Source organism: Phoxinus phoxinus (genome assembly GCF_949152265.1).
Source record: "Phoxinus phoxinus genome assembly, chromosome: 5".
Taxonomy (NCBI): Eukaryota; Metazoa; Chordata; class Actinopteri; order Cypriniformes; family Leuciscidae; genus Phoxinus; species Phoxinus phoxinus.
In genome coordinates this window covers 30,219,989-30,235,661 of record NC_136880.1, presented here as the reverse complement: position 1 = coordinate 30,235,661, position 15,673 = coordinate 30,219,989, and positions in this window count along the sequence as shown.

Below are 15,673 nucleotides of genomic sequence, written 5' to 3'. Positions count from 1 at the left end.
TTTGGGATTTTGACGACAGGTCCCGGGTCATCGTTTTTTTTTTTTTTTTTTTCATACTTTCCTATCATTGTTAAAAGGCAAAAGATATTCTTTAAACTGATGGCAGTTAAGCTCCATCCACAAAAAAATTGAGTTCAAGTCCCGGGTCATGTTTTTTTTTTTTTTTTTTCTCATACTTTTGGGATTTTGACGACAGGTCCCGGGTCATCGTTTTTTTTTTTTTTTTTTTTCATACTTTCCTATCATTGTTAAAAGGCAAAAGATATTCTTTAAACTGATGACAGTTAAGCTCCATCCACAAAAAAATTGAGTTCAAGTCCCGGGTCATGTTTTTTTTTTTTTTCATAATTTTGGGATTTTGACGACAGGTCCCGGGTCATCGTTTTTTTTTTTTTTTCATACTTTCCTATCATGGTTAAAAGGCAAAATATATTCTTTAAACTGATGGCAGTTAAGCTCCATCCACAAAAAAATTGAGTTCAAGTCCCGGGTCATGTTTTTTTTTTTTCATACTTTTGGGATTTTGACGACAGGTCCCGGGTCATCGTTTTTTTGTTGTTTTTTTCATACTTTCCTATCATTGTTAAAAGGCAAAAGATATTCTTTAAACTGATGGCAGTTAAGCTCCATCCACAAAAAAATTGAGTTCAAGTCCCGGGTCATGTTTTTTTTTGTTTTTTTTCTCATGCTTTTGGGATTTTGACGACAGGTCCCGGGTCATCGTTTTTTTTTTTTTTTCATACTTTCCTATCATTGTTAAAAGGCAAAAGATATTCTTTAAACTGATGGCAGTTAAGCTCCATCCACAAAAAAATTGAGTTCAAGTCCCGGGTCATGTTTTTTTTTTTTTCATACTTTTGGGATTTTGACGACAGGTCCCGGGTCATCGTTTTTGTTGTTTTTTTCATACTTTCCTATCATTGTTAAAAGGCAAAATATATTCTTTAAACTGATGGCAGTTAAGCTCCCTCCACAAAAAAATTGAGTTCAAGTCCCGGGTCATGTTTTTTTTTTTTTTCATACTCTTGGGATTTTGACGACAGGTCCCGGGTCATCGTTTTTTTTTTTTTTTCATACTTTCCTATCATTGTTAAAAGGCAAAAGATATTCTTTAAACTGATGGCAGTTAAGCTCCATCCACAAAAAAATTGAGTTCGGGTCAAGTTTTTTTTATTTATTTTTTTCATACTTTTGGGATTTTGACGACAGGTCCCGGGTCATCGTTTTTTTTGTTGTTTTTTTTCATACTTTCCTATCATTGTTAAAAGGCAAAATATATTCTTTAAACTGATGGCAGTTAAGCTCCCTCCACAAAAAAATTGAGTTCAAGTCCCGGGTCATGTTTTTTTTAGTTTTTTAGTTTTTTCTTACTTTTGGGATTTTGACGACAGGTCCCGGGTCATCGTTTTTTTGTTGTTTTTTTCATACTTTCCTATCATTGTTAAAAGGCAAAAGATATTCTTTAAACTGATGGCAGTTAAGCTCCATTCACAAAGAAATTGAGTTCAAGTCCCGGGTCATGTTTTTTTTTTTTTTCATAATTTTGGGATTTTGACAACAGGTCCCGGGTCATCGTTTTTGTTGTTTTTTTCATACTTTCCTATCATTGTTAAAAGGCAATATATATTCTTTAAACTGATGGCAGTTAAGCTCCCTCCACAAAAAAATTGAGTTCAAGTCCCGGGTCATGTTTTTTTTTTTTTTCATACTTTTGGGATTTTGACGACAGGTCCCGGGTCATCGTTTTTTTTTTTTTTTTTTTCATACTTTCCTATCATTGTTAAAAGGCAAAAGATATTCTTTAAACTGATGGCAGTTAAGCTCCATCCACAAAAAAATTGAGTTCAAGTCCCGGGTCATGTTTTTTTTTTTTTTTTTCTCATACTTTTGGGATTTTGACGACAGGTCCCGGGTCATCGTTTTTTTTTTTTTTTTTTTTCATACTTTCCTATCATTGTTAAAAGGCAAAAGATATTCTTTAAACTGATGGCAGTGAAGCTCCATCCACAAAAAAATTGAGTTCAAGTCCCGGTTCATGTTTTTTTTTTTTTTCATACTTTTGGGATTTTGACGACAGGTCCCGGGTCATCGTTTTTTTTTTTTTTTCATACTTTCATATCATTGTTAAAAGACAAAAGATATTCTTTAAACTGATGGCAGTTAAGCTCCATCCACAAAAAAATTGAGTTCAAGTCCCGGGTCATGTTTTTTTTTTTTCATACTTTTGGGATTTTGACGACAGGTCCCGGGTCATCGTTTTTTTTTTTTTTTCATACTTTCCTATCATTGTTAAAAGGCAAAAGATATTCTTTAAACTGATGGCAGTTAAGCTCCATCCACAAAAAAATTGAGTTCAAGTCCCGGGTCATGTTTTTTTTTTTTTCATAATTTTGGGATTTTGACGACAGGTCCCGGGTCATCGTTTTTGTTGTTTTTTTCATACTTTCCTATCATTGTTAAAAGGCAAAATATATTCTTTAAACTGATGGCAGTTAAGCTCCATCCACAAAAAAATTGAGTTCAAGTCCCGGGTCATGTTTTTTTTTTTTTTCCTACTTTTGGGATTTTGACGACAGGTCCCGGGTCATCGTTTTTTTTTTTTTTTCATACTTTCCTATCATTGTTAAAAGGCAAAAGATATTCTTTAAACTGATGGCAGTTAAGCTCCATCCACAAAAAAATTGAGTTCAAGTCCCGGGTCATGTTTTTTTTTTTTTTTTTTCTCATACTTTTGGGATTTTGACGACAGGTCCCGGGTCATCGTTTTTTTTTTTTTTTCATACTTTCATATCATTGTTAAAAGGCAAAAGATATTCTTTAAACTGATGGCAGTTAAGCTCCATCAACAAAAAAATTGAGTTCAAGTCCCGGGTCATGTTTTTTTTTTTTTTTCATACTTTTGGGATTTTGACGACAGGTCCCGGGTCATCGTTTTTTTTTTTTTTTTCATACTTTCCTATCATTGTTAAAAGGCAAAATATATTCTTTAAACTGATGGCAGTTAAGCTCCATCCACAAAAAAATTGAGTTCAAGTCCCGGGTCATGTTTTTTTTTTTTCATACTTTTGGGATTTTGACGACAGGTCCCGGGTCATCGTTTTTTTTTTTTTTTTCATACTTTCCTATCATTGTTAAAAGGCAAAAGATATTCTTTAAACTGATGGCAGTTAAGCTCCATCCACAAAAAAATTGAGTTCAAGTCCCGGGTCATGTTTTTTTTTTTTTCATACTTTTGGGATTTTGACGACAGGTCCCGGGTCATCGTTTTTTTTTTTTTTTTCATACTTTCCTATCATTGTTAAAAGGCAAAAGATATTCTTTAAACTGATGGCAGTTAAGCTCCATCCACAAAAAAATTGAGTTCGGGTCAAGTTTTTTTTTTTTTTTTTTCTCATACTTTTGGGATTTTGACGACAGGTCCCGGGTCATCGTTTTTTTGTTGTTTTTTTCATACTTTCCTATCATTGTTAAAAGGCAAAAGATATTCTTTAAACTGATGGCAGTTAAGCTCCATCCACAAAAAAATTGAGTTCAAGTCCCGGGTCATGGTTTTTTTTTTTTTCATAATTTTGGGATTTTGACAACAGGTCCCGGGTCATCGTTTTTTTTTTTTTTTTTCATACTTTCCTATCATTGTTAAAAGGCAAAAGATATTCTTTAAACTGATGGCAGTCAAGCTCCATCCACAAAAAAATTGAGTTCAAGTCCCGGGTCATGTTTTTTTTTGTTTTTTTTCTCATGCTTTTGGGATTTTGACGACAGGTCCCGGGTCATCGTTTTTTTGTTGTTTTTTTCATACTTTCCTATCATTGTTAAAAGGCAAAAGATATTCTTTAAACTGATGGCAGTTAAGCTCCATCCACAAAAAAATTGAGTTCAAGTCCCGGGTCATGTTTTTTTTTTTTTCATACTTTTGGGATTTTGACGACAGGTCCCGGGTCATCGTTTTTTTGTTGTTTTTTTCATACTTTCCTATCATTGTTAAAAGGCAAAAGATATTCTTTAAACTGATGGCAGTTAAGCTCCATCCACAAAAAAATTGAGTTCAAGTCCCGGGTCATGGTTTTTTTTTTTTCATAATTTTGGGATTTTGACGACAGGTCCCGGGTCATCGTTTTTTTTATTTTTTTCATACTTTCCTATCATTGTTAAAAGGCAAAAGATATTCTTTAAACTGATGGCAGTTAAGCTCCATCCACAAAAAAATTGAGTTCAAGTCCCGGGTCATGTTTTTTTTTTTTTCATACTTTTGGGATTTTGACGACAGGTCCCGGGTCATCGTTTTTTTGTTGTTTTTTTCATACTTTCCTATCATTGTTAAAAGGCAAAATATATTCTTTAAACTGATGGCAGTTAAGCTCCCTCCACAAAAAAATTGAGTTCAAGTCCCGGGTCATGTTTTTTTTAGTTTTTTTGTTTTTTCTTACTTTTGGTATTTTGACGACAGGTCCGGGGTCATCGTTTTTTTTTGTTTGTTTTTTTTTCTTCATACTTTCCTATCATTGTTAAAAGGCAAAAGATATTCTTTAAACTGATGGCAGTTAAGCTCCCTCCACAAAAAAATTGAGTTCAAGTCCCGGGTCATGTTTTTTTTAGTTTTTTAGTTTTTTCTTACTTTTGGGATTTTGACGACAGGTCCGGGGTCATCGTTTTTTTTTTTTTTTTTTTTTTTCTTCATACTTTGCTATCATGGTTAAAAGGCAAAATATATTCTTTAAACTGATGGCAGTTATGCTCCATCCACAAAAAAATTGAGTTCAAGTCCCGGGTCATGTTTTTTTTTTTTCATACTTTTGGGATTTTGACGACAGGTCCCGGGTCATCGTTTTTTTTTTTTTTTCATACTTTCCTATCATTGTTAAAAGTCAAAATATATTCTTTAAACTGATGGCAGTTAAGCTCCATCCACAAAAAAATTTAGTTCAAGTCCCGGGTCATGTTTTTTTTTTTTTCATAATTTTGGGATTTTGACGACAGGTCCCGGGTCATCGTTTTTTTTTTTTTTTCATACTTTCCTATCATGGTTAAAAGGCAAAATATATTCTTTAAACTGATGGCAGTTAAGCTCCATCCACAAAAAAATTGAGTTCAAGTCCCGGGTCATGTTTTTTTTTTTTCATACTTTTGGGATTTTGACGACAGGTCCCGGGTCATCGTTTTTTTGTTGTTTTTTTCATACTTTCCTATCATTGTTAAAAGGCAAAAGATATTCTTTAAACTGATGGCAGTTAAGCTCCATCCACAAAAAAATTGAGTTCAAGTCCCGGGTCATGGTTTTTTTTTTTTCATAATTTTGGGATTTTGACGACAGGTCCCGGGTCATCGTTTTTGTTGTTTTTTTCATACTTTCCTATCATTGTTAAAAGGCAAAATATATTCTTTAAACTGATGGCAGTTAAGCTCCCTCCACAAAAAAATTGAGTTCAAGTCCCGGGTCATGTTTTTTTTTTTTTTCATACTCTTGGGATTTTGACGACAGGTCCCGGGTCATCGTTTTTTTTTTTTTTTCATACTTTCCTATCATTGTTAAAAGGCAAAAGATATTCTTTAAACTGATGGCAGTTAAGCTCCATCCACAAAAAAATTGAGTTCGGGTCAAGTTTTTTTTTTTTTTTTTTCTCATACTTTTGGGATTTTGACGACAGGTCCCCCCGGGTCATCGTTTTTTTGTTGTTTTTTTCATACTTTCCTATCATTGTTAAAAGGCAAAATATATTCTTTAAACTGATGGCAGTTAAGCTCCCTCCACAAAAAAATTGAGTTCAAGTCCCGGGTCATGTTTTTTTTAGTTTTTTAGTTTTTTCTTACTTTTGGGATTTTGACGACAGGTCCCGGGTCATCGTTTTTTTGTTGTTTTTTTCATACTTTCCTATCATTGTTAAAAGGCAAAAGATATTCTTTAAACTGATGGCAGTTAAGCTACATTCACAAAGAAATTGAGTTCAAGTCCCGGGTCATGTTTTTTTTTTTTTTCATAATTTTGGGATTTTGACAACAGGTCCCGGGTCATCGTTTTTGTTGTTTTTTTCATACTTTCCTATCATTGTTAAAAGGCAATATATATTCTTTAAACTGATGGCAGTTAAGCTCCCTCCACAAAAAAATTGAGTTCAAGTCCCGGGTCATGTTTTTTTTTTTTTTCATACTTTTGGGATTTTGACGACAGGTCCCGGGTCATCGTTTTTTTTTTTTTTTTTTTCATACTTTCCTATCATTGTTAAAAGGCAAAAGATATTCTTTAAACTGATGGCAGTTAAGCTCCATCCACAAAAAAATTGAGTTCAAGTCCCGGGTCATGTTTTTTTTTTTTTTTCATACTTTTGGGATTTTGACGACAGGTCCCGGGTCATCGTTTTTTTTTTTTTTTTTTTTCATACTTTCCTATCATTGTTAAAAGGCAAAAGATATTCTTTAAACTGATGGCAGTGAAGCTCCATCCACAAAAAAATTGAGTTCAAGTCCCGGGTCATGTTTTTTTTTTTTTCATACTTTTGGGATTTTGACGACAGGTCCCGGGTCATCGTTTTTTTTTTTTTTTCATACTTTCCTATCATTGTTAAAAGGCAAAATATATTCTTTAAACTGATGGCAGTTAAGCTCCATCCACAAAAAAATTGAGTTCAAGTCCCGGGTCATGTTTTTTTTTTTTCATACTTTTGGGATTTTGACGACAGGTCCCGGGTCATCGTTTTTTTTTTTTTTTTTCATACTTTCCTATCATTGTTAAAAGGCAAAAGATATTCTTTAAACTGATGGCAGTTAAGCTCCATCCACAAAAAAATTGAGTTCAAGTCCCGGGTCATGGTTTTTTTTTTTTTCATACTTTTGGGATTTTGACGACAGGTCATCGTTTTTTTTTTTTTTTTCATACTTTCCTATCATTGTTAAAAGGCAAAAGATATTCTTTAAACTGATGGCAGTTAAGCTCCATCCACAAAAAAATTGAGTTCAAGTTCCGGGTCATGTTTTTTTTTTTTTTTTTTCTCATACTTTTGGGATTTTGACGACAGGTCCCGGGTCATCGTTTTTTTTTTTTTTTCATACTTTTGGGATTTTGACGACAGGTCCCGGGTCATCGTTTTTTTTTTTTTTTTTTTCATACTTTCCTATCATTGTTAAAAGGCAAAAGATATTCTTTAAACTGATGGCAGTTAAGCTCCATCCACAAAAAAATTGAGTTCAAGTTCCGGGTCATGTTTTTTTTTTTTTTTTTTCTCATGCTTTTGGGATTTTGACGACAGGTCCCGGGTCATCGTTTTTGTTGTTTTTTTCATACTTTCCTATCATTGTTAAAAGGCAAAATATATTCTTTAAACTGATGGCAGTTAAGCTCCCTCCACAAAAAAATTGATTTCAAGTCCCGGGTCATGTTTTTGTTTTTTCATACTTTTGGGATTTTGACGACAGGTCCCGGGTCATCGTTTTTTTTTTTTTTTTCATACTTTCCTATCATTGTTAAAAGGCAAAATATATTCTTTAAACTGATGGCAGTTAAGCTCCATCCACAAAAAAATTGAGTTCAAGTCCCGGGTCATGTTTTTTTTTTTTCATACTTTTGGGATTTTGACGACAGGTCCCGGGTCATCGTTTTTTTTTTTTTTTTTCATACTTTCCTATCATTGTTAAAAGGCAAAAGATATTCTTTAAACTGATGGCAGTTAAGCTCCATCCACAAAAAAATTGAGTTCAAGTCCCGGGTCATGTTTTTTTTTTTTTCATAATTTTGGGATTTTGACGACAGGTCCCGGGTCATCGTTTTTGTTGTTTTTTTCATACTTTCCTATCATTGTTAAAAGGCAAAATATATTCTTTAAACTGATGGCAGTTAAGCTCCCTCCACAAAAAAATTGAGTTCAAGTCCCGGGTCATGTTTTTTTTTTTTCATACTTTTGGGATTTTGACGACAGGTCCCGGGTCATCGTTTTTTTTTTTTTTTTCATACTTTCCTATCATTGTTAAAAGGCAAAAGATATTCTTTAAACTGATGGCAGTTATGCTCCATCAACAAAAAAATTGAGTTCAAGTCCCTGGTCATGTTTTTTTCTTTTTCATACTTTTGGGATTTTGACGACAGGTCCCGGGTCATCGTTTTTGTTGTTTTTTTCATACTTTCCTATCATTGTTAAAAGGCAAAATATATTCTTTAAACTGATGGCAGTTAAGCTCCATCCACAAAAAAATTGAGTTCAAGTCCCGGGTCATGTTTTTTTTTTTTTTCATACTTTTGGGATTTTGACAACAGGTCCCGGGTCATCGTTTTTTTTTTTTTTTTTTTTTTTTCATACTTTCCTATCATTGTTAAAAGGCAAAATATATTCTTTAAACTGATGGCAGTGAAGCTCTCTCCACAAAAAAATTGAGTTCAAGTCCCGGGTCATGTTTTTTTTTTTTTTTCATACTTTTGGGATTTTGACAACAGGTCCCGGGTCATCGTTTTTTTTTTTTTTTTTTTTTTTTCATACTTTCCTATCATTGTTAAAAGGCAAAAGATATTCTTTAAACTGATGGCAGTTAAGCTCCATTCACAAAGAAATTGAGTTCAAGTCCCGGGTCATGTTTTTTTTAGTTTTTTTGTTTTTTCATACTTTTGGGATTTTGACGACAGGTCCCGGGTCATCGTTTTTTTTTTGTTTTTGTTTTTTTCATACTTTCCTATCATTGTTAAAAGGCAAAAGATATTCTTTAAACTGATGGCAGTTAAGCTCCATCCACAAAAAAATTGAGTTCAAGTCCCGGGTCATGTTTTTTTTTTTTTCATACTTTTGGGATTTTGACGACAGGTCCCGGGTCATCGTTTTTTTTTTTTTTTTCATACTTTCCTATCATTGTTAAAAGGCAAAATATATTCTTTAAACTGATGGCAGTTAAGCTCCCTCCACAAAAAAATTGAGTTCAAGTCCCGGGTCATGTTTTTTTTTTTTCATACTTTTGGGATTTTGACGACAGGTCCCGGGTCATCGTTTTTTTTTTTTTTTCATACTTTCCTATCATTGTTAAAAGGCAAAAGATATTCTTTAAACTGATGGCAGTTATGCTCCATCAACAAAAAAATTGAGTTCAAGTCCCTGGTCATGTTTTTTTCTTTTTCATACTTTTGGGATTTTGACGACAGGTCCCGGGTCATCGTTTTTGTTGTTTTTTTCATACTTTCCTATCATTGTTAAAAGGCAAAAGATATTCTTTAAACTGATGGCAGTTAAGCTCCATTCACAAAGAAATTGAGTTCAAGTCCCTGGTCATGTTTTTTTTTTTTCATACTTTTGGGATTTTGACGACAGGTCCCGGGTCATCGTTTTTTTTGTTTTTGTTTTTTTTTTATATTTTCCTATCATTGTTAAAAGGCAAAATATATTCTTTAAACTGATGGCAGTTAAGCTCCCTCCACAAAAAAATTGAGTTCAAGTCCCGGGTCATGTTTTTTTTTTTTTTCATACTTTTGGGATTTTGACGACAGGTCCCGGGTCATCGTTTTTTTTTTTTTTTCATACTTTCCTATCATTGTTAAAAGGCAAAAGATATTCTTTAAACTGATGGCAGTTAAGCTCCATCCACAAAAAAATTGAGTTCAAGTCCCGGGTCATGTTTTTTTTTTTTTTTTTTCTCATACTTTTGGGATTTTGACGACAGGTCCCGGGTCATCGTTTTTTTTTTTTTTTCATACTTTCATATCATTGTTAAAAGGCAAAAGATATTCTTTAAACTGATGGCAGTTAAGCTCCATCAACAAAAAAATTGAGTTCAAGTCCCGGGTCATGTTTTTTTTTTTTTTTCATACTTTTGGGATTTTGACGACAGGTCCCGGGTCATCGTTTTTTTTTTTTTTTCATACTTTCCTATCATTGTTAAAAGGCAAAATATATTCTTTAAACTGATGGCAGTTAAGCTCCATCCACAAAAAAATTGAGTTCAAGTCCCGGGTCATGTTTTTTTTTTTTCATACTTTTGGGATTTTGACGACAGGTCCCGGGTCATCGTTTTTTTTTTTTTTTTCATACTTTCCTATCATTGTTAAAAGGCAAAAGATATTCTTTAAACTGATGGCAGTTAAGCTCCATCCACAAAAAAATTGAGTTCAAGTCCCGGGTCATGGTTTTTTTTTTTTCATAATTTTGGGATTTTGACGACAGGTCCCGGGTCATCGTTTTTGTTGTTTTTTTCATACTTTCCTATCATTGTTAAAAGGCAAAATATATTCTTTAAACTGATGGCAGTTAAGCTCCCTCCACAAAAAAATTGAGTTCAAGTCCCGGGTCATGTTTTTTTTTTTTCATACTTTTGGGATTTTGACGACAGGTCCCGGGTCATCGTTTTTTTTTTTTTTTTTTCATACTTTCCTATCATTGTTAAAAGGCAAAAGATATTCTTTAAACTGATGGCAGTTAAGCTCCATCCACAAAAAAATTGAGTTCAAGTCCCGGGTCATGGTTTTTTTTTTTTCATAATTTTGGGATTTTGACAACAGGTCCCGGGTCATCGTTTTTTTTTTTTTTTTCATACTTTCCTATCATTGTTAAAAGGCAAAAGATATTCTTTAAACTGATGGCAGTTAAGCTCCATCCACAAAAAAATTGAGTTCAAGTCCCGGGTCATGTTTTTTTTTGTTTTTTTTTTTTTTCCATACTTTCCTATCATTGTTAAAAGGCAAAATATATTCTTTAAACTGATGGCAGTGAAGCTCCCTCCACAAAAAAATTGAGTTCAAGTCCCGGGTCATGTTTTTTTTTTTTTTCATACTTTTGGGATTTTGACAACAGGTCCCGGGTCATCGTTTTTTTTTTTTTTTCATACTTTCCTATCATTGTTAAAAGGCAAAAGATATTCTTTAAACTGATGGCAGTTAAGCTCCATCCACAAAAAAATTGAGTTCAAGTCCCGGGTCATGTTTTTTTTTGTTTTTTTTCTCATGCTTTTGGGATTTTGACGACAGGTCCCGGGTCATCGTTTTTTTGTTGTTTTTTTCATACTTTCCTATCATTGTTAAAAGGCAAAAGATATTCTTTAAACTGATGGCAGTTAAGCTCCATCCACAAAAAAATTGAGTTCAAGTCCCGGGTCATGTTTTTTTTTTTTTCATACTTTTGGGATTTTGACGACAGGTCCCGGGTCATCGTTTTTTTGTTGTTTTTTTCATACTTTCCTATCATTGTTAAAAGGCAAAAGATATTCTTTAAACTGATGGCAGTTAAGCTTCATCCACAAAAAAATTGAGTTCAAGTCCCGGGTCATGGTTTTTTTTTTTTCATAATTTTGGGATTTTTTACGACAGGTCCCGGGTCATCGTTTTTTTTTTTTTTTTTTTTTTTCCATACTTTCCTATCATTGTTAAAAGGCAAAATATATTCTTTAAACTGATGGCAGTGAAGCTCCCTCCACAAAAAAATTGAGTTCAAGTCCCGGGTCATGTTTTTTTTTTTTTTCATACTTTTGGGATTTTGACAACAGGTCCCGGGTCATCGTTTTTTTTTTTTTTTTTTTTTTTTTCATACTTTCCTATCATTGTTAAAAGGCAAAAGATATTCTTTAAACTGATGGCAGTTAAGCTCCATTCACAAAGAAATTGAGTTCAAGTCCCGGGTCATGTTTTTTTTAGTTTTTTTTTTTTCTCATACTTTTGGGATTTTGACGACAGGTCCCGGGTCATCGTTTTTTTTTTTTTTTTTCATACTTTCCTATCATTGTTAAAAGGCAAAAGATATTCTTTAAACTGATGGCAGTTAAGCTCCATCCACAAAAAAATTGAGTTCAAGTCCCGGGTCATGTTTTTTTTTTTTTCATACTTTTGGGATTTTGACGACAGGTCCCGGGTCATCGTTTTTGTTGTTTTTTTCATACTTTCCTATCATTGTTAAAAGGCAAAATATATTCTTTAAACTGATGGCAGTTAAGCTCCATCCACAAAAAAATTGAGTTCAAGTCCCGGGTCATGTTTTTTTTTTTTTTTTTTCATACTTTTGGGATTTTGACGACAGGTCCCGGGTCATCGTTTTTTTTTTTTTTTTTTTTTTTTTCATACTTTCCTATCATTGTTAAAAGGCAAAATATATTCTTTAAACTGATGGCAGTGAAGCTCCCTCCACAAAAAAATTGAGTTCAAGTCCCGGGTCATGTTTTTTTTTTTTTTCATACTTTTGGGATTTTGACAACAGGTCCCGGGTCATCGTTTTTTTTTTTTTTTTTTTTTTTTTTTCATACTTTCCTATCATTGTTAAAAGGCAAAAGATATTCTTTAAACTGATGGCAGTTAAGCTCCATTCACAAAGAAATTGAGTTCAAGTCCCGGGTCATGTTTTTTTTAGTTTTTTTGTTTTTTCATACTTTTGGGATTTTGACGACAGGTCCCGGGTCATCGTTTTTTTTTTTTTTTTTTTTTTTTCATACTTTCCTATCATTGTTAAAAGGCAAAAGATATTCTTTAAACTGATGGCAGTTAAGCTCCATCCACAAAAAAATTGAGTTCAAGTCCCGGGTCATGTTTTTTTTTTTTTCATACTTTTGGGATTTTGACGACAGGTCCCGGGTCATCGTTTTTGTTGTTTTTTTCATACTTTCCTATCATTGTTAAAAGGCAAAATATATTCTTTAAACTGATGGCAGTTAAGCTCCATCCACAAAAAAATTGAGTTCAAGTCCCGGGTCATGTTTTTTTTTTTTTTTTTTCATACTTTTGGGATTTTGACGACAGGTCCCGGGTCATCGTTTTTGTTGTTTTTTTCATACTTTACTATCATTGTTAAAAGGCAAAATATATTCTTTAAACTGATGGCAGTTAAGCTCCATCCACAAAAAAATTGAGTTCAAGTCCCGGGTCATGTTTTTTTTTTTTTTTTTTCATACTTTTGGGATTTTGACGACAGGTCCCGGGTCATCGTTTTTGTTGTTTTTTTCATACTTTCCTATCATTGTTAAAAGGCAAAATATATTCTTTAAACTGATGGCAGTTAAGCTCCATCCACAAAAAAATTGAGTTCAAGTCCCGGGTCATGTTTTTTTTTTTTTTTTTTTTTCATACTTTTGGGATTTTGACGACAGGTCCCGGGTCATCGTTTTTTTTTTTTTTCATACTTTCCTATCATTGTTAAAAGGCAAAAGATATTCTTTAAACTGATGGCAGTTAAGCTCCATCCACAAAAAAATTGAGTTCAAGTCCCGGGTCATGTTTTTTTTTTTTTTTTTTTTTTTTCATACTTTTGGGATTTTGACGACAGGTTCAAGTCCCGGGTCATGTTTTTTTTTTTTTCATACTTTTGGGATTTTGACGACAGGTCCCGGGTCATCGTTTTTTTTTTTTTTTTCATACTTTCCTATCATTGTTAAAAGGCAAAATATATTCTTTAAACTGATGGCAGTTAAGCTCCATCCACAAAAAAATTGAGTTCAAGTCCCGGGTCATGTTTTTTTTCTTTTCATACTTTTGGGATTTTGACGACAGGTCCCGGGTCATCGTTTTTTTTTTTTTTTTCATACTTTCCTATCATTGTTAAAAGGCAAAAGATATTCTTTAAACTGATGGCAGTTAAGCTCCATCCACAAAAAAATTGAGTTCAAGTCCCGGGTCATGGTTTTTTTTTTTTTTTTTTTCATACTTTTGGGATTTTGACGACAGGTCCCGGGTCATCGTTTTTTTTTTTTTTTTTCATACTTTCCTATCATTGTTAAAAGGCAAAAGATATTCTTTAAACTGATGGCAGTTAAGCTCCATCCACAAAAAAATTGAGTTCAAGTCCCGGGTCATGTTTTTTTTTTTTTTTTTTCATGCTTTTGGGATTTTGACGACAGGTCCCGGGTCATCGTTTTTTTTTTTTTTTTTTTATACTTTCCTATCATTGTTAAAAGGCAAAATATATTCTTTAAACTGATGGCAGTTAAGCTCCATCCACAAAAAAATTGAGGTCAAGTCCCGGGTCATGGTTTTTTTTTTTTGATACTTTTGGGATTTTGACGACAGGTCCCGGGTCATCGTTTTTTTTTTTTTTTTTCATACTTTCCTATCATTGTTAAAAGGCAAAAGTTATTCTTTAAACTGATGGCAGTTAAGCTCCATCCACAAAAAAATTGAGTTCAAGTCCCGGGTCATGTTTTCTTTTTTTTCATAATTTTGGGATTTTGACGACAGGTCCCGGGTCATCGTTTTTGTTGTTTTTTTCATACTTTCCTATCATTGTTAAAAGGCAAAATATATTCTTTAAACTGATGGCAGTTAAGCTCCCTCCACAAAAAAATTGAGTTCAAGTCCCGGGTCATGTTTTTTTTTTTTCATACTTTTGGGATTTTGACGACAGGTCCCGGGGTCATCGTTTTTTTTTTTTTTTTCATACTTTCCTATCATTGTTAAAAGGCAAAAGATATTCTTTAAACTGATGGCAGTTAAGCTCCATCCACAAAAAAATTGAGTTCAAGTCCCGGGGCATGTTTTTTTTTTTTTCATAATTTTGGGATTTTGACGACAGGTCCCGGGTCATCGTTTTTGTTGTTTTTTTCATACTTTCCTATCATTGTTAAAAGGCAAAATATATTCTTTAAACTGATGGCAGTTAAGCTCCATCCACAAAAAAATTGAGTTCAAGTCCCGGGTCATGGTTTTTTTTTTTTCATACTTTTGGGATTTTGACGACAGGTCCCGGGTCATCGTTTTTTTTTTTTTTTTCATACTTTCCTATCATTGTTAAAAGGCAAAAGATATTCTTTAAACTGATGGCAGTTAAGCTCCATCCACAAAAAAATTGAGTTCAAGTCCCGGGTCATGTTTTTTTTTGTTTTATTTCTCTTGCTTTTGGGATTTTGACGACAGGTCCCGGGTCATCGTTTTTGTTGTTTTTTTCATACTTTCCTATCATTGTTAAAAGGCAAAAGATATTCTTTAAACTGATGGCAGTTAAGCTCCATCCACAAAAAAATTGAGTTCAAGTCCCGGGTCATGGTTTTTTTTTTTTCATAATTTTGGGATTTTGACGACAGGTCCCGGGTCATCGTTTTTGTTGTTTTTTTCATACTTTCCTATCATTGTTAAAAGGCAAAATATATTCTTTAAACTGATGGCAGTTAAGCTCCCTCCACAAAAAAATTGAGTTCAAGTCCCGGGTCATGTTTTTTTTTTTTTTCATACTTTTGGGATTTTGACGACAGGTCCCGGGTCATCGTTTTTTTTTTTTTTTTCATACTTTCCTATCATTGTTAAAAGGCAAAAGATATTCTTTAAACTGATGGCAGTTAAGCTCCATCCACAAAAAAATTGAGTTCAAGTCCCGGGTCATGTTTTTTTTTGTTTTTTTTCTCATGCTTTTGGGATTTTGACGACAGGTCCCGGGTCATCGTTTTTTTTTTTTTTTTTTTCATACTTTCCTATCATTGTTAAAAGGCAAAAGATATTCTTTAAACTGATGGCAGTTAAGCTCCATCCACAAAAAAATTGAGTTCAAGTCCCGGGTCATGTTTTTTTTTTTTTCATACTTTTGGGATTTTGACGACAGGTCCCGGGTCATCGTTTTTTTGTTGTTTTTTTCATACTTTCCTATCATTGTTAAAAGGCAAAAGATATTCTTTAAACTGATGGCAGTTAAGCTCCATCCACAAAAAAATTGAGTTCAAGTCCCGGGTCATGTTTTTTTTTTTTTTTTTCTCATACTTTTGGGATTTTGACGACAGGTCCCGGGGTCATCGTTTTTTTTTTTTTTTC